This window comes from Falco peregrinus, chromosome 3 (assembly GCF_023634155.1).
Source record: "Falco peregrinus isolate bFalPer1 chromosome 3, bFalPer1.pri, whole genome shotgun sequence".
Lineage (NCBI taxonomy): Eukaryota > Metazoa > Chordata > Aves > Falconiformes > Falconidae > Falco > Falco peregrinus.
In genome coordinates this window covers 51,072,307-51,097,920 of record NC_073723.1, presented here as the reverse complement: position 1 = coordinate 51,097,920, position 25,614 = coordinate 51,072,307, and the positions used below count along the sequence as shown (strand labels likewise).

The following is a 25,614-nucleotide window of genomic DNA, read 5'->3' as shown; positions in this document are numbered from 1 at the left end:
TTTCCTAGCTTGGAGGTCCAGATATTATTTAAATAAATGAGACCAGACAACGTTTCATTTCCCTCACTTGGAAATAAGGAGAACCAAAAGCTGAGAAAATGGAAGATTGTCCTCAGGATTCAGAGGTGGAAGTGGGAGTCGATAGGTTGATCTACGCTTTTAAATCAGTCTTCGATTTATTTCTTTCTTTCAAGCTTGTATGATATTTTCTGATTTGGAATAATTTTTTAACTTGTTTGTAAGTTTAGTAGCAGTGTAAAAACGATGAATTGCCTATGATACAGAATCAAGACAGATATTGAATTGAAATAAGGGAAAAGATTTTACGCTTTGGCAAATGTCAGATGAGTTCAAAGAGAGCTTGGTCATAAATACCCAGGACAGGATTTTACCTTCTTTATAAAGGTGTGTAGCATAAGCCATTTAGCTGTTCAATGAAGAAGAATGTTTTGTGCTTTTTTCTACTACTTTTAATCTTTTTTTTCTTAAGAAGTTTTGACTCTGTATATGTATTTCCAAGCAAGCTGTACTGCTCCTGAGGTGTACAGTCTCTTCCTCTCTTAAAAACTGTAATTAAAGTAGTGTTGTAGCAGTGTTAGCTAATGAGAGTCCTGCTTGTCTCTCTCGAGGCTTCCTGCTGGAGGGTGAGGGCTCCGGGGCACTTGTGCTCCAGAGGACAACGAGGGGCTGCCGAGCTGGCTGAAAATCCAATTTTTACCCTGTGGAAAGTTCTGACATTCTGCAATGTTTTCATCCTAAATAATAAAACTTTAAGTTTCTCTCAGGAGATACATTTTCCCAAGAATTTTGATTTTGAAACATCTAAATGATCATGCTAAAATGCCTTCTTCTCCCTAGTTATGTCCAAATGCTTAATTCTGGTAATGCCTGCTGTAATGACGCTAACTTGAAATTCCCATTTATGGCATGGAATTTAAGATTTTGGATGGAAATTTAGAGAGAAAACAATACTAAACACTGTGTTTTGAGTTTGAATAAGTCTAATAATTTCCCACTAGAAACATACTCAAAATGAACATTGTGGTTTTGACCAAAGAACATTTTGCAATAGACAGCTGTGCTGTAAAAATAAACATTTAAACAGTTCTGTTTGTTATTTCTTAATTTCAGTCTCATATTGCATAAGTCAGCACTGTGAAAAGCTCTAGTATTTCAGCATGCAGGGGTCAGTACTAGCTGCTGTCTTTGTTTATTACATTTTTTTGTTTAATAAAAAAAGAAACTTTAAACCTAAATATAATCAAAACAAACTGTCTTTAAAACATCAGAACAATTGCAAACTAATACAGCATATAAGTGATCCATGCAAACAGAATCCCTCTGGGATAGAATTCACTGCAGCATACATCTGCCATCAAGCTTAATATCTGTATCATGGTATCTTTTCTGCTCCCAAGGCTCACTTTTTTCATAACTTTTTTTTGTGTTGAGGCTGGTTCACCATAAAAAGAACAACTGCTCTTTGTCAGCCTTAATCTTTTCAAGGTGATTTAGATTGTTTGTTTTTTGTTGAAAGAGCATAAGGGACAAATAACTGTCCCATATACCCGGGGACCTGTTTGGTTTTTTTTTTTCTTTTTCCTGTCCTTTCTATTCCTGACTGGGTTTTCTCTGTGCAGCCCTGGTGAGGAATCTCTGCACCTTCAGAACTGAGCAGGTGAATCAGCCGGTTCCCAAAGCTCTGCTAGTGTTTATAACATGTATTATGACTATTGGGAAATGAAATAAAAACAGAGAAACACAAAAAAGCATAAGGTATTCAGCTTTAAGATAAGGGAGTTAGTGATGAGCATTTCATTAATGCTAATAAGGGTGCAACTACATTGCCACATTGTGTTGAATATGTATGCTTTGGAGGCTAATAACCTTAATTTCAAAACTGATGACTACGGTATAAGTATCAGATTGAAATAACAAAAAATTATTCCATTGCTTACATTATTTTTGTACCCCAATTACTTTGGTTTTGTCAAAAAGTTTGATAGAAATTGAAAGGGAAAGACGTTCTGGAGATCCAAAGCGATCAAATGAGAGGGGAATGTAGTTCAGGGCTTTTTTTTCTTCAATGTTGAAGTGTGGGAAATCTTAACATTAGTGGCAGTATGTAAATAAAAGCAAATGCAAACTCTTGGCAAATTTCAGCCTGCAATTCCCATGAGAAAAGGCTGTAAGATCAGAACCAGCAGTATGATGCAGATTGCACAGATTATTACTATTATTATTTAATTATACTAAGCGTTATAAACACAGAGAGCAAACTCTGAAGCATTACAGAGTGACCTTACAGGGACTAATGATGGCAGTGAAGAACAACTGTGGGGCCAGCAAACCCTTTACTGTCATGTATCTGCTGGTGAAGGCCCTGCCACCCTGGAGGTGTGCTGCTACACTGCCTCTGTCTGAAAGAGAAACGGGCAGTGTTTGGTAAAATTCTGGGTGAGGCAGAATGGGGACAAGAAAAGGAAGAACTGTGCCATGCAAGAAAGCCTTTATTCATTTTTTTGGCATTTTTAAAATTTATGGCAATTTTAAAATATGTGTGGGCTGGTACTTCAGAGGCCAGCAACCTGCCTTTTAGAAGACCCACAGCCTCAGATTCCCCACATGGGTACAGCAGGAGATCAAAGCCTTTATCTGTTAAGTAGATATACAAAGTATGTAATATGAAGCCATTAATTCATCTGTTGATAAACTGTATTGATTTCTTGTTTTGAACTAGTAAATCAAATACAAATCTTTATAAATTGGATTATTATCCAAGATCCCTTATAGTAATAAAAATAGTCAGCAACATTTAATTTTGTTAAAATATCAGGAAAGAAATCGGAAAGTATCTGTTGAAATTCAAATAATATACACTCTGGTCCAGTCGAGAAAATGAACTGTGGTACTTGCCTGAAGATCAGACATTCACCCACAGCAACTTTTAAGTAAATTGCCAGGCTGTAAATGGTGGGTCCTTGGAGCATGCCTGTGTCTTCCTTTTTGTTTATACAAGGACAAGTAAATGGAGAGATATAGCTCACACCAGATATTGCAGACTGAAAAAGTTTGTGAGTTTTTATTTATTTATTTATTTTATTTTCATACAGGTTTGAAACTCCTGTATGCCTGTAAATCCTGTTAGGCTTGGTTCTGTCCCTTAGGTGTATGTCCTTCCATGGTGTTGATACGGATCCAGAGGGAGCACTTCCAATGAAAGAAAATGGTAGCAAGCAGGGCTGCTGCTGTTACTGTGACAGATAGAGCCCCTTCTTTACATGCTGTCAATACAAAATTTTGTATCCCTTCTAGCACTTCTGTTTTGTGTACAAACTGACTGTACAGCTACTCAAGTTAATGACACAGGGCAAGGAAACCAGCTTAAGAATTGTCACGTAATTATAGCACGTTGTTGAACTAAATAAAAAAATTAATTTAATTGTTAGCATGCTTCCTGGCATAGCTTCAGTCCAGGGCAACTAGTCTCTCCCACACAATTCCTGGATGTGGTGCTGGGGTTGGTGTAGACCAGGGTTTCTATCCACAGGTCAGCATAAATGAAGCAACCTGCTCTGGAAAGAAGATAGTATATCCACACAGTTAGAAAACATGCCATGCTCTTTCCCAGAAAACAGACCCTGTTCTATTTTAATGATAAGTATAAATGCAGCCAGTGATCTCACACTAGCTCTACTTGCAGGTGCCAGCTCACCTTAAATGACATGCCCTCTTTATCGGGTCATGCATATGAAATAGGCTCTTTTTCCTCCCACTTGACATCAAGTGTTATTAGCCTTTAAGGACAATACATGTTCTGATACAAACTTAGGCAGGAGAAGGAGCAACAACAAGCAATAATAAACATGACCTGGCTCTAATTTTCTTTGGTCTGCAGTGGGAGAAAGATGGGAAAAATTGTTCCTGACTTCAGAAGCTCCCCTGTATTTCAAAGACCAGAAAATGTTTGCTCCATAATCAAAAGGTCTCATTCCAATCAGACAAGATCATGGGGAAAAAGGTAAAGCAATAGCATTTTGGTATGGACTGAAGTTAACTCAGTGCTATGAGTCATTACACACCAATCAGTGCAACTCTGCCCTCTTTCCTGTATTTTCAAGAACAAAATGATGATAAAGACTCTCCTAAACTCTAAGCATGCATATACTTATTCATACATACCTATTTTAGTTTTTACATAAATATTATGGAGATCTGCACTGGGTGTTTCATAAGTAGTTAGTGTTACTGGGTCACAGTTACTCTTAACATAATATTCCTAGCGTTGTTTTTCTATAAATAGCTCACAGATCATCTACATGCTTTAAAAGAAAACAGCTGGAACTGGCTTATGTTCATGGCAGTGACAAGAGTTTTTGAGCAGAAAACACCATGGTAGTGTCATCAATTAATTTGTCAATGTGTTAGAACTATCTCAATGGCAACAAGAATCTGCCACGATATCCTGTTTACAACACAGCACCTGAATAGCATGCAAAATCTGATTCTTACTGGTTTTTCTTGTGTGAGGTGTTCTGAGAGTGAACTGCATAACATAAAAGAGAATTAAATGTCTAACACAAGGTAAGTTGTGAACAACAGAGAAAAGCTGAGTCAGGATTATTAAACGGTCAACAGAAATTGATAATTACCATTTAAAATACCCTGAACATCTTTGAAGACGATAAGACTCAGAGACTGGTAATGAACTGGAGGTGTTGCCTATGGCACTGTGTATTAAACAGATTTTACTTTTGCTTTCAAGGTATCTTGGAGAACTTTAGAAATTACTTGCTTGAAATTGTCTGCCTTTGCCTATCTCAGTGTGCAGTTGGAATAAATGATTTAAGATAACCAGCTGAATCACTGGGTTCAGTCCTACACTGCTGTGGACAAGAAAAACGGTCTTTTTTTCACCATTGCCAAAGATGCTGCAGTCCACCACAGGTCAGTGCATCACCCAGTCATCACAGAAAACATTTAATGGCTTGCCTTTTTCCCATTTGATGTGCCACAGCTTTTTCTTACATTTCAGCTTGGCTTTCATTTCCAACTTCAATTAACAACACGCAAACAATCACCTCTGTTAGTTGATCAGCTCTGTCCTTCACCTTTGCTGTTTTGGCAGAATAGGGCAGGGTCCTGACCCTGGACTCTGGCAGAGTTTTGAACTGTAGATTAAAAGGAAAGCTAAGGGTGACTATGTTCCAGTACTGCAGATGAATGAGAATGCTGTATATATGGGATGAAGAAATGTGCATTAAATTATCATTACACTTAATGAAATGGTATTGGTTTGAGGAAAAAAGATAAATTATAAGAGTTAAGGATAATGCCCCCAGAATACAAAGGAAATACAGTATGTAAAAACATCCCTCACAACTACAGAAGTGTCTTAATATGGGGAATCACAGAAAACAGGTCTGGAAGGGATCCGAGAAGGTCAGTTAGTCTATCCCCTGCTCCAAGGCAGGACAAACTATATATAAATCATCCCTGACAGACGGCTGTGTTATGTCCTGCTGAAAAAAAAAAAACCTAGTGAGGGAGACACTATAGCTCCCTGGGCGGTCTACTCCATTACTCAATGATCTGGCCATTAGAGAGTTTATCTCTTGCTGCAGTATAAGCTCCGGCTTCTTTCCCTGCCATTGCTTGATAGAGAAAAAAAGGTTTATTCCCTTTCTCTTTGCGGCAAGCATATATCACACAAGAGCAGAACACTCTCAGGAGAGTGCTTTACATATGGAGACTGTGATACTGGCCATACTCTTTTCCCAATTTTAGCAAATTTTGTGGGCCTATTTCATAATTAAACTCATGTAATGAGTTACCTATGAGTTACAAAACAGAAAGCTAAAGTGTTAATTTAAATCTTGCTAGGAACTTCCTGCCACCTTTCCCTGTGCGTGTTTTTGGCTATGGCTACACAACATGCGCACACACGTACCCTGTGCTCACCCTGCCCTGGCCGCAGACCAGGTGTTCATGAGCTGTGTGATGAATCATGTTAGCAGGACACGGTTATTAAGCCTGCTAATCTGTTAGCCAGCTCAGAAAGCAATCAGAGCTAACTAATACCCCTCTAGAACTGTCTTTTTTTTGTACTAAAGGACTGCCTGTCTAGGGAGGGTACTGTGAGTCAAGCCAGGACACAGACACAGTAGGGCACAAGCTGCTCCACAAGAAAAGCCCTTGCAGGAGGCACACACTGAACATTATGCATGGAGGAGTGGCAGGTTAGCTAATTAAAAGACCTCTCCCTATTCTCCTAACCCATTTATGAAGCTCTGTGCGCTGGGTAACACTGTGAGAGTCAGGCCACCACATGCCTTGGGTGATGTGGCAGGAGCCCAGCTACAACCTGGCATGGAAGAGGCACAGCACAAGGCTGCATATGGAGACAATCTGGTGCCTAGAGGGGCTCGTTAGCTGCCGAGACTTGCACCGAGGTAAGGCTACTAGCCTTGCCTCCTGAGGAGAAGCTCTGGATCTTGTATATGAGGTACCATTGGTTGGTGAGTCAATGCATGAGTGGGCTCATGCAGGACAGGACCATCAGGAGCAGGATGTTTGAGGGTCTCAGTGCAGGCAAGATAATGTCCTTTAATCTCACGCATTCCCTTACTTCTCCAAAATATCACTCCCATACGTTAGCCCTAGAAGTACTTTTGTGTGATGTAGCTTGCTTGACATTCAGTGTGGGGCAGTCTTTATGTAAAGTACGGAGGAACTGGAACATGACACACCCTAGCACACTGATTTGCCTATGCAGACATAGGTAAAAGCAGAATTTAGTTCAAACATATTTGTCTTTCACCTGATATTTTCTTTCCTCCTTTCTATTTTTTTCACTATATTTCTAACAGACCTCAGTTTCTTCAAAGTAGGGAAGAATTCAATAGCTTTCACTTGTTATTGAAACTAGATAGAGTTCACCCTTCCTTAATATCAAAGGTAAACTGGAAAATTACAAAACTACCCCAACTTAGGTTTAATACCTTCTTTAAATGTAGTTCATTTTTTATAGCATATATGATTCATAAAACTATGGACTGACACAAGACAATTTTAAGAACAAGAGACAACTGCCTGATGGTTGAGTCAGGAGTTTTGGTCCCAGCAATGAATTTTCCAGCTTTTACACTTGTGTCCATGTTAAAATAGCGAACATATTATTCCACCAAAGAATTCTTATCCCCACCAACTGAACAAAATAAAAATCACATAACAAGCTAGGCAGAACTGTGAGAGATGCACATGTACATGGTTATTTCTTTCAAACCCTTACATTATTTCCTTCATTTCTATGCATACATTAATTCTGTGAGTACATGACATGATAATGAAAATAAGACTAATGATTTGCAGCAGGATTTGAGAGCTTCTTAATGGAATTGAAGAAAATGGAGATAACACTTAATTGCATAGTGTGTTTGGACTATGGATTCTGCACTGCTGTTCTTGAACAAGCCTGAAAACAACTCAGTGTTGATATGCAACAGACACCAGAACGTACCTCCTGTCTGCAGCAGAAGTCCACCTGGGTGCTTTAAACATAACCATTAGAAACTTCACAAATTATATTCTTCTATCAGTCAAAGAGTGGGTATTTTTTCCCCTCAAAACATGCATATTATGTGAATATAGAAGATTGGCATGTGTATGACTAAGAAAAACATTTCTGATGAAAGCTTGCCTGAAACACATCTTTCTTTCCTTTGACATCTGGGCATAAGGCTGGGGAAGAAGGGCGGGTTTTTTTCACTTTCTGCAGAGTATTTTGTTTTCCTCTGGCAACTTGCTGATTTCAGTCTTACGGTGGATTTTTTAAAATGTCATTTTTATTTATGAATAATGAAGTTATATATATATATGTGTGTGTAACTTTTCAGCATTTAGTTTTAAGGTGGAATGTCTGTGTAGGAATACATACAGAGAGAGTAAATTAAGAGAAAAATCGCTTCTATAATATTGTATTTTTAAAAGATTTACACATGCACATAGGGATAATGGACATGAGAGTTTCCATACAATAGAAAATAAGGACAAAACTCTCCCAGTGCTTCTAGAAGCAGAGATGTCTTCTTTCTCACATGTAAATTCAATATCAACAGACACGGTTAAGCCATTAATATCCACGGAGGTTTGGGATTCTTGATGTTGCTAAGAATCCCAGAACATACACAAACATAAAGCAATATGTTTTCGAGATATATCCCATCCTGCTTTTCTATGAAAAATAGATTAAAAAGCCTGAAATAGAGAAAAAAGCCTAAAATATGGCTTTCAGCCATCAAGATAAAGAGCCTTGCATGAGACACAATGTAATTAGAAATCTGGAATACATTGATGCTCAATGCCTTCCAGTCTGCAGGCTAATCAGGATGGTGCAGATCATTTACTCTGCAGCCTGATGCAGCCTATTATCGTTACCTTTGGGCAACCTTGTCCAGTCTGCAATGGCTCCTTTTCTCATCAGTCTTTTGGGACATGGTAGTTGAATCACGGAACAGTCCCGAAACCTGAAATTGTGGCTGTGACCTTGGCTGTCTGTTTGAGGGTAAATACTCCTTTCAGTCAAGTCTACAATGACTGATTACATTCTGGGTTTTAATATTTATAAAACCCTTAGACAAAAGGTGCTGCATATTGCAAATTACAGTTACAGGACTATGCCCTGAAGTCCTTTTTTCAGTTTGCCTGATCAGCGGGATTTTAGTTGAATTAGCATTTGGCCTGTTTCTTATTATTAATACATACTAAGAGAACTACTCTAGCTTGTGTTGTCTATTTTCAGGTGGATTTAAACTGTTCCAGGCTGCATTAAGGAAGGTAAAATCAGAATCATTCATTTTCTCATACCTGCGTGGAGGTCCTGAAGCATTTTAGCTTAATACACACCAAAATTCCTTGCTTACACATTAAATCAGAATATAGATTTTATAGGGAATAAAGAAGAGATTGGACAGAAAATGCTTTAGATGTGATTCATGATCATGAGTGTTCCGTTCAGAAATTTGAACTCAGGTTTGCATAAATGTCAGAGGATGTTGCTTGTACATAGGTTCAATCTTTCAACATTTCCCTCCTGCTGTTCTTGCTGTATTCCATGGGTTACCTTTGCCCCACAAATGGCTGTTGGTTACTACATGTTAAAGTATACGTGAACAGCAAATTAAAAGCAGAGAAACACATCTACAGCACAACAGACTATTTTAGTACCCAGTGAAACTAGGGTAAAGGTTGCAGCTGGTTAACAAATATTTTGGCAGCACATATAAAGGAGCAAAAAAGGAAATTCAGAATGCTGAGCTTTGCACTATCAAAGGCTTTTCAATTCGTATTAATTTTTAAATACCATAAAATGCTTGGCTTGAACATACAGACATAAAATAGCATTCATAATGCTTTTTAATATGAAGTCTTGAAACAAGAAGCTGCTGACACAGATCTTTTGAAGACAACTACAGTGTTACATCTCAATGAAGGAAATTTACTTTTGAGCTATTTCATATCAAGGCAGCTGAATACCTTGGCTAGAATGTAAAATAGGATGAACCCGTTTATTCCTGTTGCTGGGCTCCTCCTAAATGTGGCTCAGCAGAAACAGGACAGAAACTTTTAGGGCTTGACGTCACTGCGCTGGTCAGCCTAAATTACCACACTTGAACAATATCCACGAGATTTAACTATGGGAATGTAGAGAGATGGTCAGAACTCGCCTGGAGTGCAGAAAGTGTCAGCAGAGGGACCAGATGAGCTCTCCACTCCGCATGAGCATCAGCAGCATAGGAATTGAAAACTGTCTCCCTGTCCCACAGCATAAGCACCAACTCGTGCATGACTCTGAACTGGAAGTCTGTGCCGGTATGGACGACTATTTGATCAGGCACTGAGCTGGCCTTACGCTCTGGGCTGACTCCTGCCGAGACAGACCTTTAGTCCTGAGTGGGTCTTACAGCATGGGAAGACCTTTTCTCCTGCCCACCTTGCAAAGCCAAGCTTGGGGCAGGTCTGAGCCTGCCTGCCCAGCTCGTGCTTAGCCTAAGGGGTAGGGGAATTCACTGCAAATGAATTATACATAAATTTACAATCGCTTATGGAAGGTGCACTCATTATTAGTTTGATATTCACTTGAGGCTGTGTTTAAGTCAAGCCAAGTTTTCCTTAAAGAGTACTAAGTATAGATTATTCACAGAAGGCTGGGCCGATACTAAAACTTTGTTTACCTTCAAAAAACAGAGATTTTCAGGTTAAAGTTACTGTTGTTTCCTATTTCTCAGAATATCAGTGGACTTTTACCAGCACAGTATGTAGCTTGGCATGCTTTGTTATCAGGTGCTGTAGTGCATGTTTGCTCTGGTTCTTCCAGCAGTCCTCTATATCTCCCTCGCTTGGTGCTGGGAAGAGAGGCAGGAGAGGTTACAGCTGGAAAGTACATGATGTTGTTTTGAACACATTTTTGGAAGATGAAGCGATATTTTGGAACTTCCTCACTAGTTCACTCTCTCTCTGAATTAACGCCAGTAACTGACAGCAGCGGTTCTTGATACAACAGAACCAGCGTTTGAAGTTTTGCTCCAAATAAAAGTATTTTCCACAGGAAGCTATAAGCAATTTAAAATGTACGATTTGGCTGACCATACAGGAGGCAGCTTTATATGGCTGTGATATGATATGTTAGCAGTGGGACCTTTTGACGTACCCAGTTTGTCAGTCCACCTTCCAAACAGATTTTCTTGTTATTGTGTCATGTGCTTTTCAGCCACCCCATATAACATAAGGCAACTGCAGAAGGGATTGCAGTCTGAGCAAACATGAACTACAGGCCAAACTACAGAAAATGAATGCTATTACTAGACTTCCAAAAGATACTTCAACGTGCTATCAATGGGTATTTTGTTCCACATGTATCTTTGAAAGTTACTTCCCTAAAGAGGCTCAGCATGGTTACTGTACCTAGCTGCTATTATTGCCATGCTTTTTACCTTGCTTTCTTGACTTACAAGCATGAGTAGCGAAAATTACATCCCAACAGCATACCATGATTGTTTCAAAGCAGGGCATGGCCACAAATGCATTTCTCTGAAGATCTATCTGCTTGTGGCAGAGGGTCATATACTTTTTTTTTTTTTTTCCATTCTTTATAGAATTTTGAATTAATTTAGCAGATCTAGAAGTTCATGGATTTTGACATGTGACACTGCATTGCAGGGCTTTTTTCAGAATGAGATGCACACAGAATAACAACAACAAAAAAATGCTATAAAAACATTTTCCTTTGAATGTGCTAGAAAACACTAGAATTTTCCCCTGCATCTGCAACAAAAAAAAATATGTTTACCAGAAAATGGTGCATAAGTAGTTGCACGGAAGAGTATGAGAAGCATCAGCTGCTATAGAGTAGACCTAGTAAGGGATTTTGACTTTTGAGGACTACAGCAAAGTCTTGCTTTTTAACTCACAGTATCAGAAACTGTACCAGGTAGGTACAAAGGATTAAATTCAAAGGATCTATTTTTTAAGGCTCAAAACCTTCGTAAGGATGGTACAAGTTTTAAACTTCCCATATAGAGGCTCACTTGGAGTTTCAGCAGTACAGAGTGATTGCCACACAGAAGCGTTCTCTCAGTTCACCCATATCCTTTCTGAGATGAATCAAATGGCACAAAAGGTGCCTTGCTGTGCTGGGCATTACAGTTAGAGAAAAAAATGCGCAATCCAAGCTCCTTTCTGTTTCCCTGGAGTCCTACACAGCCCAGCAGAGGAGCGCATGGTGCAGTCCCATGTTCCCCAGCGTGTAAAGCCTGCAGCGATACTGGGCTTACTTACAATGGAGGGAAGAGCACTCTGGTGGTGTTTCTTTGAAAACAGTAAAGAGAGTCTGGCCCTTTGAAAGTTTGTCATGAAAGATGACCATGCGTATTGTGTCATATCAAAACTCAGCCAGAATCCTTTGCTTCCTTAAAGTAAGTAAATTCCATTAAAATCACCTGCTGTTGTTATTGATGGAACTGTTAAAATTAAAAAAAAAAAGTTTTGGGGATCCAGCTCCTTTCTTATACATCACTTTTACTAGAATTCTACATGTGCTTAACAATAAACAATAGCCAAAATAAGGAAAGATCTCATTTTGTATGACATTGTCTATAAGATGAAAAAGAGAGAGTACAGGAAAATGCCGGCAGGTTGGCAAGGCCAGTCTCCCTCTTCCACTGCCTTCAAAGCCAGACTAAGTGCTTCCTGAAAGACACTTTTCAATCAGACACATGTTATTGGGTCCAGCGGAGGCAAATATCCTGTGGCCTCTGTTCTACAGGAGCTTGGATGAGTTTCTTTACTAGCCCTTAACCTCGATGAATCTATGAAACGGGAGAGGAAGAGCTCCAGCCAAATTGGTATGGGCTGTATGAGCTGAATGAAAGGTAATGGAAAGCAAAGACAGCAACAAGGAGCAGAAGAAGATAGAACCTTTCCAGTCTTACAAATCAAGTGAATTCCTTGTCACCAATACTTTTAAGATCAATGTAACAGCAGAAGAAGACCAATATACAGCTATATTAAAAAGCCTTGCAATAGAAAGTTTAAAGCTTCACAAATTTGAGGCTCTCCAGAGGCTTTGAGAAGAAAAGATGGTAAAATAGCACCCATAAAGGACTTTCTAGTTTTAATAGCATGTAAAGCAACTTAGCATAATGTTTGATGTGTACAGGTAATAGTGTTGCATTTCTATGTTTTCCCTGGTACCACATGTTCTTTTTTTCCCCCCTGTTGCTGGTAGCTCATGAAGCATCAATAGTAATGTACACGAGAAGTGCCATAAGCAAAAGAAAAAGCATTGTAGTGCATATTGCAGAGAAGCAATAAACAGGCAACAATGTATGGCTAAATGTGAAATTACTGGCTGCTTTTCAACAGCGCTCTAGGAAAACAGTGATTTTCAGTTACGATCTGTTCAGTCAAATTAAAGTCTGATGACTGCCCTAAGATGTCCATTTATGACCCAAAATAAATCAAACCGAGAGAAGAGGCAACAATACATGACTGTATTCAAAGGCAACACATCAGCATCTATGAGTAAAATTTCCAGCAACAGTCAAATAACAGGGGCAGGAAATAAGAGTACAACAATAGATCTCATCAAGACAGGATATTATAGAATCTCAGCTTGGTTCATAAATATAAAATAATGAACTACTGCTTTCATAGTCTTACCTGTCAAACTGTATTAAAAAAACCCCAACAATCAACTTAAAAGAAGATGTTATTGTCACATGTTACAGCTGAACACTTGGTTAAGGAATTAAACACATTGTACTGAAACAAGTACACCTGCTTTTTTTTTAATGTATGCAGACCTGAAAGCAAGAAAAATAAAGATAATAAAGTATGTAATGCTCATTTTTAAACTACAATTTTTGTCTTGATTTTTGTTTTTTGATTCAGATTAAAATCTTATGGAACCTTTTGGTAATCTTCAAATTTGAAAGCTTTACTAGCAAACCTAAAAGATTCCCCAGAACTATCGTTTAGCGTCTATGCAAAAAATCAGGAAAAAGTTATTTGAAATTCAGGTGAAAATCTGTGTGGAATTAAAATTCTCCAAGCATTAGTTGGAGAGTGTGAAGAATGTTTGAGTAGAAAGTCTGGCCACCATATGGAACATCAAGGTAATTGAAGGTAATGCAGATCAACAGATGGAAGCCTGAGAAATACCTGAAAATAAAACCTTAATAAAGCAATTCATTGTACTGAGCACATTACATTTTTCTTTGTCTTGTGAAATGTGCAAGTTGCAAATATGTGCCCAAAGTGGACATGTTAAGCGCTGAGCTGAGCACTAGATATGGGAAAAGGACTCCTTCCCTGCATGTCAGAGAGTTTCTATGTAAGTCGGTACAGGCCTGCAGGCTGTGCCCCATCACGGTAAGATGGACCCTCGAACAGCAGCAGCCTCTTAACCACTGGTCTGAAGGACTTCTACCTCATTTTATTTGAATTACAGCATTATCAGCACTGAGCTTCACAACAGGGGGAGGCCTCCACCACTGGGCAGACATCTGCTTATATTTACACAACCCTATTTCTTGCAGCACTCCAGAGTGCAAAACCTAATTTTCCATGTCACAGTCTGTGAAATGCTCCTGACTGTGGACTGAAAGCACCCACTGGAGGACAAAACTCTGGAGGCACTCCCACACAAAATCTGAATAACTCACCAGCTAGACCTTCCCGACTTAAAGTGCCTGGGGCTCCTGAATTAAAAACATTTTTGAAGACTGATGACAAGAAGGGCCAATTGAGTTACACATGAATTAGAAACTGCTCCCAGATAAAGCTGCCCAACGAGGTAGGATCAAGCTGCTGAGGACCTGCAGAAGAATTAGCTGAACATTTTAACTTCTACAGCCACTTAGGCTAGAAAAGAATTCCCTATCCTAATTGCACAGACTCAAATACTGAAATCACAATGAACGTGACAGCATTTTCATAGAAAGGACATATTGGGCTCCCTTGCACCTCGGTTGCCACTCAGATTTAGTTCTGTAGCTGAAGTCCCCATGGACACTGGAGTTTTCTGGCAGAAGAGGGGACAACTATCTGCACCATGCAGGTGGGCACCTACACACCACAGATATCAATTTTGTTGGTATGAGTGTGTTCTCTGGTTTTGAGAAAAAAAGTGCAGTAATTCTGAAACCTGTAGTAGATGTGCACATGGCTCACCCTTGTGTGCATGAATTGCCTGTGGGTTCTCAGCCCATGTGATTGTATTAGGGACTAGCCTTGCCCACAGAACACTGGCTAGTGAAAAATGTCATCGTGACATCCCACCAAGAACAGCTGAGTGTGCTGCTTTCCCTGAATACAGCAAAAATGTCCAGGATGGTGCAGACTTTCACCAGACAGAAAAGGAGCAGATGGTGGTGGCCTGCAGACTTTCATTACATCCACAGCCACAACAGATTTACTAACACCAGATTGCCGTGCCATGGATCTATAGCAGTCTGGCACAAATAGCTTCCGAGGAGAAATGCCCATACATTTCTAGATGGGGAAAAGGGAAACAGAAAGAGGCGTGATGCATCTCCAGCACTGAGCAGTTTCTGAGATAGACCTAGTAAGGTTACCTTTTGTACCCAGAAATTAGCAACACATAACGTAAATCACCAGGAGAGGCTGATGATGCATTCCCAGAATTATTGAGACCTGGCAAAACTGAGTTTCATGGTGGCACCTGCCATGTTTTAGTGCATCAGAAACCAGCAGATATTCAGCTGGTGCTGGCACACTTTTGAAGAGCACAGCCTAGGAGAGCCAGTAGTCAAATGGCCTCCAGCAACCATGCAGGGTGGTGGGTTTTACTGTCCTTGAATCTGGAGATACCTGGAGCTTTTTGCTGCCTCTTGTTCTTTGTCAACCTCACAAGCTGTAGCTTGCTGTAATGCATTGAGAAGAGTGCAGACACTATAAGTTGACAGCGGTCAGTGGTCTACAGGTCCTGTAGCCTGGGCAGGAGCCAGAGATGTCTTTCAAAAGATATATAAGAGCTTGCATGTTGCATGATTGTACTCATGGCCTTAAGAACTTAATCCTCAACAAAGCAGGAACATGCCCGTGGCAGACTAAGAAAAACTGGAGACACAGACAAGGTGCTGCAGCCTGGGGCCTCTTCATTGTGGTCATGGGAACAAGCGCAGATGTGGCTTAATTCTGCTTGCTTGCCTTGCAGCACTGCAGATCCATGGAAGAAACAGCTGAACAGGCAAATACCTACCTGTAAGGCTTCCACGTATCTCAAATATGTGTGTATATATATAAAAGGCCAGTGCTAATGATGCATTTCCAAGATTTATACAGATTTCTTAAGACTTCAATACCTGCTTTCAGATCCTCACTTCTATAAAAAAATGTGAGATTTTTTAGGTGGCTTAAGATTGTTAGGACTGTGCCTTTTTCTCCTACAAGCCCAAAATGAAAAAAAAAAAATAAAAAATCACTCTAATGATCTTTTGGCAAGATGCTGAAAATTGGCATAGAGGGAATTTGGAGCCATAAGGCAGCCAAGAGATACTCCTTTCCAAGCTGAGCCTGCTGCCAATGCAGAGAACAGGGTGAGTCAGATTTCATTTAGTACCTGGAATAGTGCAGCAGGGAAACCACAGGAAGAGGAGTTCACTCAGTGGGAACATATCTGCTTCACAGACCCTCTTGTGCTTCTGAGGTGCTGCCAGGGCCACCCTGTCTGTTGAGCTTCAGTGTTTGTAGAAATCCTCTAGCCTCCAGTGAGGGGTGGTAGGACCAAATTACATCATTAGCTCACAATTTCTAGGCTTATTTAACTATGACACAAATTAAACATTTGACACAGACTAAGTGCTTCAGTTTAAACAACTCAAGAGAGGAACCCTAAATAAATCAATCAAGGGTAAGGAAAGTGCTTTAAAAATTACAGAAGGCTATCCATTTCAGAACTATCACAGTTCGTATCAATTTCAAACCCATAAAATAACTTACACTTTCACACAAATTAGTATTAGAACAATCTTTTGCAACCATATTTTGTAAGAAAACTGTGCAGTTCTGCAGTAAGATTCCCTGATCTAACTTTTGCTCATTTTTTGTACTTCTGGCAAATTAGTTACTATGGTGTAATAAAAACCATATAATTTTGGATTGGACTATAATTAAAATGAATGAGACCAATGAACTGTATCTGAATCACTGCTTCCATACTCAGAAATCTTGTTTGCTTTGGATGATATTTTATGTATTTATTATAAGTACTACACTTTCAGACGAATGAAAAGATCTAAAACTGTATCTGTGATATAGACAAAATTACAGTAATTACCTGCATAAAGTTGAGTATCTGAGCATAGGATTTGTTCTTACTTGTTGGCTTTTAGTTTATCTCTGACTAGCTAACCCTGCTTTATATGTTGTTGTGGCTAATGCACAACTATCTTGTCTATGATTACCTGAAATTCTGTATATTGAAAATTGTGCACAAAAGAATATGCTTAAAGACTTAAACAACTGGGTTTGAACTGGTCTTATTTGTGAATACATTCTTTAATAAGCTAATTAGAAAACAGCTTTTTATAATAAAGTTATAGGTTTCAAATATAATTCAATATATTTTAAAATAAAAAATATTAAAAATAAAAATAGGGGTTTTTTTGGCAAATGAATCTCTCCAACAATATTCATTTAAAAATGCTTTAACATCAGGTGTTTGGTATCCTTGGGTCTCCCTGATAAGACTACAGAAATAGAGGTCTGTTGGTAAACCAAAAAAATACCTGTATCCAGATCCTCAGAAATATTTCTAAATACCCCACTTGCCTCTGTCCAGGCACTAGTCCTAAAAAACAACAGTAGCACTCTGGTGAGTTATAGAGCAGATGTATGAGAGCTGAAGCCAGTGCTGAGCAAAACTACTTTGTTCTGGCAGCTGGCCTAACCTTAACCTCTCCATGCACATCCCAGCTCTAATACCAAAGCTCTGCCAGACATGGAGAATCACCTTTTCCCAAAGGTGGCTTACAAGAAAACTGTAGGTATAATAACAAGCTGTTCTTTTAAACAATTATTTCTCAAACGGCACACCAGTACCTTTCTAGCAGTCCTGAAAAGGCTTAAAGTGGGTTGGTCAAATACCATGTGGCAGCAGTTCTCTCTCTCAGGTTAGCAGCAGCTGTTGTGTTAACAAGTGAGGACAGCCTATGATTAGTGGCTGCAGGACTTTACCCAGGGAATTGATAATCACCTTAAATTGCTGACAGCAGTTCATTTTCTCCAAGGTGAAGGAGTGAATATGAACACTTGTAGCCAATTATAAGCTCTTCTCTCTTGGCTGGTACGGAGGAGCTAAACTGCTGGAAAGTCTAACTGAAGGGAAATGAGAAGAACAAAGCTGAGGTGAACATTTTTAGGGTTGCCTAACCTAGTTCTAGGTATTTCTAATTATTTTGCTGAGTTCACATACTCTATTCTCTGCTTTTGTATCGAGAAAAATATGTGAAATTAATCTAGCACTTCTCTCAGCTTCTTTTGCTCCCACTATTCTTTAGTCATACAAGCAACTGGAGCATTACAAAAACAGAAGCAAAGCAGAAAGCATTACAAAACTAGCAGCAAAACATAACTAATAATGATGTAGAGATGAAGCCTCAATCACTTGTTAGAGCTTGATGCTTTTTATTTACTGAGGATTTATAGAATTTGTCAGAGCTGGAAATAGATATTGCAGGATCTGATCACATTCTTTTGTCCTGAACAGAGCTTTGCTTCCACAAGCACAGTGTAGGTCAAGACTCTATGTGGCTCATTTGTGGATGATAATGAGATCTTCAAGCATTTAATGGGACTTGTAGATAATTTCAGGTACCAAAGAAAGGTGAGTACTTGAAAAATGTATTTTATTTCCACATAAAAGTCAGATGGCTTTTTTTTTTTCATAGTCAGAGTAAGCATAACATGGATGCTGGCAGTGCAAATGTTCTCTTATGTGGTGTGTTTTTCTTCTAGATTTATTAGGACTATATATGAAATGATAGCATCTTCTCATTTCTTTTGTCTTTAGTCACTTGCTCAGGCTGTCAAAATGGATCCAGTTAATACCAGTTGCACAGGTGAATATTATCTACAGTACCACACCAACATCTATTTCACAAGGAAAGAACTGATGACAGTGATTCATTTTATATGTCAGTAAGTAATCATTTGATCATAACCATTATCATCATTGTAAATGGTAACTTTTAATCAACAGCAATAAATCTATTGCTCCACTTGAGTTGAGAATCAGTAGATAGCAATTTCCATTCTGTTATCAACCACAGTAGTGGTACTGTGTTATTAAATAGACAGTATTTTTTTTCACTGACTGAAAGAACGAAATGTATGTGTATAATATCAAAGCTAAGACCCACCATTATCCTTGATTTCATCATGCCTGGTGCCTGTATTGCAGGGGATGTGGTTCTACCACAAAGCTTCTGAGAAGTCTGGATCATGAGATTTGTGAATTGTTAGTGCTGAGCATTGCACAGGATTATGAAAAGACCACAGTTTCAATTGCAGCATTTGTATAGTTTTGGTCATGTACAGTCTATGTTAAGTTTTAGAGAAAGCTATGTGAAGAAAACCTTGTTTGTACAGATATGACTAACATATTAAAAGCATTATTTTAAAGTAAGTTTTATCTTGGCAGAGTGTAAAATAATATATCTTTATCACAAGGGAGATTTCAGAAAATATATTTGGTTAATGCCCTGGTTACATTATAGAAATTTACTGCAAATGGTTGGTGTGCAAAAAGAAACCGAAACAGAAAAAACAGATCGTAAGTTTGAAATTATGTGTAATATTTTGTGATGAATACTGATTAGTTACTCTTAAACCATTTCTTCAATCAGGTAGGTTTTTTTTATTTGATTTGATTTTCAACTTCTTATAAACTGGTAGAACAATATCATTACCATCCCTGTCGCACAGATAATACAATTCCTGTTTCCTCAGAAGTATCTAGATTTCTGTGTATTTGTCAGGGTTCATATATCACTGCAGCTCCTGTAAAAAACCAAATTATTTATTGACTTTTCTTTATGGTGCAAGAGGGAACACATGCCTACATTCTGAATAAAACTCCTGCTTACTAAACCAAACTATGGAAAAGGAGAGTCTTAGTCCATCCCTTGTCATTTTGTTTTTTGGACAGCACATATTTTTGATAATCCTACTGTTCAGACAGTAAATATTTAACTGCATCTTTTTAATTTATAACTGATGTAACCTGTTGAAAACCAGAGCTCTTTCTGGGAAGCGTCTCTTCAGAACTTTTGTAGATACACTCAGATAGATATGCTCAGCTCTAGTGAAACTATGGTTTTGGCTGTGATTCCTCCAGATGACCATTAGCAAAAGGCAAAAAGTGCCCAGCAGAAATTTTGCTCTATATGTGGGTATGATGTGCTATCATTTTATGATTAGGTCCTCACATAAGCAGATTTTAAAAGGCGATGATCTAGTTTGCTCCAGGTTAGAGCTGGAAGTCATTTTGGCAATTGAATATAGGAAAGTTAGCATTTGCTTTGAGGGCATCTTCTGATCTAGCTTTCTGCCATGGTAGCCATATTATGTCCTGCTTTACTTTCTTATTCTCCCTACATGAAGGGGTAGATTAATCCATGAATTCTTATTTTCTTTGTCACTGGACTGGGCTTATGCCCATTACAGTTCAAGGATTTTTCATCTTGTCAGCTGAGTCATCACTTTTCCAAGTTTGCTCTACTGATTTCCTTTGTAGACTTTGAATATTCAATCTGTTAGACATTTAAAATTGAATGATGCCAGGAAACTGAAATAGGTTTAACAATAATCTTGTTCTTTGTGTCATCTTCCATCTCAAGGCAGTAAGCCTCTGTTTTCCACCCTAAATGCTTATTCGATACTCATCTTTTCATTTTCTGGCTAAGGGTCCAAGCTGGAGGCATCTATGACATTGGGAGATTTTAATCATGAACTAGTAAATCAATTTATCCATAGGAGGAACAATCTATAATGTTTAGAGGCTTTCAAAAAACTGCATTTAACAGATTGGATCAGTTTGACTGTCTCTGAAGGCAAATCTGTACATCTTTCAATACCATTTCCACTACATTTGCTAGTCCTATTACTTTAAGCCTGCCATTATATTTTAGTTCTCTAAACATTACCACAAGACAGACATATGTCCTGTATCATATCCACTAGGACATTTTCAAAGGTTTAACAATCAGCTGATTGTTTCTGGTTTTACTGGAGTAATTGTTTCATTTTACCTCTCCTTCCATTATAAAATTTTATGTGTTCTACAATACCTTTGGTAGCTTTGATGTACAAGCAGTTTTAGTAGTCTTCTGTAATTTCATGGTCTTCTATAACTCCTGTTCTTCTCAACAAAGTTCTTCAAAGGGAGCAAATTTGATTGCCACAGATAAAAGAGCATAGGAAAAAGGAGGGATGGAGAGAACAAACTGTAATCCTAATCTGTGATCTCATATGTGATAATTTAGTGTACCATTCAATTGCTGCCAAGTCAACTTTCACATGGAATGTGAAATGCTTTAAATTTCCAAATTTATAAAGGATCTGTAGACTTAAATTCATTCCAGAAACTTAAAGTTAACTGCATTGCAAGCAAAATGGAGGAAAAACTTGCACATCAGCAGGGTGAAGGAAATAGGCTGTGCACTTTCTGTCTGATCAGGCTTCTCATAGCTGACACTAACCCTTGTAAAACCATATTATAACTGTTGTACTTGAGTGGTATGAAGATAAATGAAGCCTATCATTAGCCTATAATTCTTCTCTCTGGTAAATCAGAAAGTAGCTAACAACCCTCTATCTACCAGATTTAGTGATAAGAAGTAGACAGAACATTGACCAAATAAAAATAAATAGGTGAACTTAATTTAGCTGTGTAAAACTTTGACTACACTATTAACTCTATTTTTCAGACCCTTGTCTAAGTCTGCTTTTTCCATACTGGCATTTGCTAAGAAAACCTGCTACAAACCCTACCAATATACTACAAGGGTACTTGTGTTCTTGAAATCACAAGGCTGCATGTAGCCCTCAGTTCTCTTCTCAGAGAGAAATGGATTCTACAAGGCTGAGAATATTTTAAACTCTAAGACTCGAGTGAAGGTCAAGGAGCCAGGTGTTTTGTGTCAAACAGCTATATGCAGAGTTGAGTCTTCTGGAAGCACAGAGTCTAATCACTCTGAGGACAGGTACCTATAGCATCAGCAGAGCATGATCAGCCTCCCAGTTACCTGAAGGAGATCCCCTCCATCAGCAGCCCATCAGTCTAAACATCCATTTCTGTGATTCTACATCAAATTTGATAAGATTCGTTGTCACAGTAAGTAGACAAACACCTGTCACTGTTGACCCTCCCATAAGAGGCAAAGGACTGGAGCAACACATCTCAACTGAATTATTTAGAGTTAACTAGCATCTCATTAAGAATCATTACAGAACATAGCTCTATGATGAGTGATTCATGTGTTTTTGTTAGTGCCTTGGTAAATAATGTCCTACAGAGTAAGAAACTGGATTAAAGGACCACTTGCCATTCTTTGACTTCCTCTTCTGTGTTTCTAGGTTTGTAAATCTGTACTTATTTATACTGTTTTAAACCTGTATCTCTACTGCTTTAGTAGCAGTGAATATGCCCTCAGGTTCCCAAGGCTTGTGGCATGCAAACAGTGAGTTCCAACACAGACCAACCAATTGCATCCACATTATACTTTGGTGGGGTGTTTGTAGGTTTTCATTGCAGAATTCGGTAATCCGCTTACTAATCCCAACCTGCCTGCCTGCCTCATGCACACCTTAGGACCATGAAGCACAGTGGAAAGAAGAGAGCCTCTCCTCTATGGTTACTCTGGGTTGGCCAGCAAGAAAGCTAAGACCTGCAATAAAGAATCTTCCCTCATGGCTATCTATGCCTCCAATGAAAGAACTAGGCAAACCAATATTGGTGGATAAATTCCTTCTCCCACTAATACATTTCACCAGGGAGGATTTTGAAGATGACACCAAGCCGAGTGATGTGGCTGACGTGCCTGAGGGATGGGATGCCAAGCAGAGGGACCTGGACAAGTTCAAGAAGGATTAACATGAGGCTCAATAAGGCCAAGTGGGAGGTTCTACATCTGGGCCAGGAAAACACCTTGTATCAATACAGGCTGGGTGCAGAAATAGTTGAGAGCAGCAGTGCAGAGAAGGACTTGGGGGTGTTGGTTGACAACAATCTCAACATGACCTGGCAGTGTGCACTTGCAGCCCAGAAGGGCAACCATATACTGGGCTGCATGAAAAGAAGTGTGGCCAGCAGGTCAAGAGAGGTGATTCTACCCCTCTGCTCTGGTGATACTGCAGATACCTGGAGTACTGCATCCAGTTCTGGAATCCTCAGTACAGGAAAGACATGGACGTGTTGGAGCAGGTCCAGAGAAGGGCTACAAAAATGATCAGAGGGCTGGAGCACTTCTATGAGGAAAAGCTGTGAGAGTTGGGGTTGTTCAGCCTGGAGAAGAGAAAGCTCCAGGGAGGCTGTATTAAATTCTTAAAGGGGGTTTAGAAATAAGATGGGGACAGACTTTTTAGTAGGGCCTGTTGCAATAGGACAAGGGGTAGTGGTTTTAGACTAAAAAAGGGAAGATTCAGACTAGATGTAAGGAGGCAATTTTTTATGATGAGTGTGGTGAGACACTGGTACAGGTTGTCCAGAATGGTGCTAGGTGACCCATCCCTGAAAGCATTCAAGATTCAGTTGGATGTGGCTTTGAGCAACCTGATCTCATTGAAGATGTCCCTACTCATTGCAAGGGAGGCTGGACTAGATGACCTTTAAAGGTCCTTTCCAAGACAAACTATTTTATGATTCTATGAATCATAACTTTTCCCTGCCTTGAACAGAAAGCAGGTCATTCTTCCTCCAGTCTGACCAAAGACTGTGACCTTGAGATCTTCCTTTAGAGCCTATGATGGGGTTACAGTGTTGGTGGATGAGGGAAGAGCAAATTATGTAATCTACCTGGAATTGTGCAAACATTTAACACTGACCTGCATGACAGTCTCTAAATCCTTGTCTCTAAACTGGAAAGACATGGATCTGACAGATGGACTACTCAGTGGATAAATAATTGGCTGGATGGTCTCGCTTAAAGAGTTATGATCAACAGCTCGATGTCCAAGTGGAGACCAGTGAAGCATGACATTCCTCAGGGGTTGGCATTGGAACCCACTGTTTAACATTTTTGTAAGTGACATAGACACTGGCATTGAGTGCACCCTCAGCAAGTCTGCTGATGACACCAAGCTGTGTGATGTGGTCAACATGCTGGAGGGAAGGGATGTCACCCAGAGGGACCCAGATAAGCTTGAGAGGTGGGCCTGTGAAAACTTCATGAAGTTCAGCAGGGGCAAGTGCAAGGTCCTGCACATGGCTCAGGGCAATCCCAAGCACAAATACAGGCTGGGCAGAGAATGGATTGAGAGCAGCCCTGAGGAGAAGGACTGTGGGGTGTTGGTGGATGAGAAGCTCAACATGACCCAGCAATGTGCACTTGCAGCCCAGAAAGCCAACCATATGCTGGGCTGCATCAAAAGACGCATGGCCAGCAGGTCGAGGGAGGTGATTTTCCCCCTCTACTCCACTCTTGCGAGACCCCACCTGGAGTACTGCATTCGGCTCTGGGGCCCCCAACATATGAAGGACACGGACCTGCTGGAGCGAGTCCAGAGGAGGGCCAGGAAGATGATCAGAGGGCTGGAGCACCTCTCCTATGAAGACAGACTGAGAGCGTTGGGGTTGTTCAGCCTGGAGAAGAGAAGGCTCTGGGGACACCTTATAGCAGCCTGCCAGTGCCTAAAGGGGGTTTATAGGAAAGCTGGAGAAGGTCCTTTTGCAAAGGCACGTAAGGACCTTTTTACAGGAGCATAGGACAAGGGGGAATGGCTTCAAACTGAGAGAGGGTAGATTTAGATGAGGTATTGGGAAGAAATACTTTACTGTGAGGATGGTGAGACACTGGACCAGGTTTCCCAGAGAAGCTGTGGATGCCCCATCCCTGGAAGTGTTCAAGGCCAGGCTGGATGGGGCTTTGAGCAACCTGGTCTAGTGGAAGGTGTCCCTGCCCTGTGACAGGGGGCTTGGAACTACATGATCTTTAACGTCCCTTCTTAATGAAACCGTTCTATGACAGGGGTCCTCAAACTACAGCCTGGAGGCTGGATACAGCCCCCCAGGGTCCTCAATCCAGCCCCTGGTATATACAGACACCACCCCCCCTCGCTGGGTGTTGGGGGGGGGGGGGGGGGGGAACCAAGCAGCCGCAGATGACTGCCTGCCACTTCATCTGCATGCCAGCCCCCTGTTTAAAAAGTTTGAGGACCCCTGGTCTATGATCTTGAGGTCTGGCATACCTGAACAGGGGTACCTCTAACTGTTAAAGCAAAATTTGCAGCTCACAAACACAGTGCATATGTGGGACTGCATTGCTTTCTGCTTTTCTGAAAACCTTTCTCTGGCTTTTGCAATTCCTCTCTCTGCCTTTTATGCTGTCTTCTAGTTTTGTACCCTGAACCCCATGGGAGCTGGCTGTACTGCCTTGCAGCAGCTCATCATGCAAGAAGATGAAGGCTTAGGAGCCCTATAATAACTTTGAAAAACAAGAGATCAACATGCCTTTAACAGTTCAAACACGTTTATTCAAACAGGAAAGGGAAAAATACGTCAAAGACACAAAATGATCTTAGTAACGCACAAGATAGGAGAGCAAGAACATGCAGATAAGATGCATGGTACACAAACACAACCTGTAATAGCAAATAGCACAAAAAATCATATCTAAAATTGTTCCTAGACATAAACATGAGGATGCATAGAAAAGGGGACCTGAAGAAGCCCCTCATCTTCTCTTTTCAGCTTCAGGAAACACTGCCAACTATGCCTTCATTGCCAGTGAGATGAGTTTGTGGTTGGAGTAAATTCTGCTTGGATCCCGGGCATTGTTACCTTGAGAGGTGCCCAGCTGGGCTACCTTTGCTTTT

The 25,614-nt window shown here is 39.9% G+C and overlaps 1 long non-coding RNA gene across 1 annotated transcript; it reads left to right on the top strand.

Annotated features, from left to right (window-relative positions):
* Positions 1–1,297: 1,297 nt before the first annotated feature.
* On the top strand, positions 1,298–23,501 carry LOC114013259 (uncharacterized). Its single transcript, XR_008746375.1, has 3 exons — positions 1,298–1,678; positions 18,290–18,406; positions 18,593–23,501. It is a non-coding gene; the product is annotated as an uncharacterized LOC114013259 (long non-coding RNA).
* Positions 23,502–25,614: the final 2,113 nt, after the last annotated feature.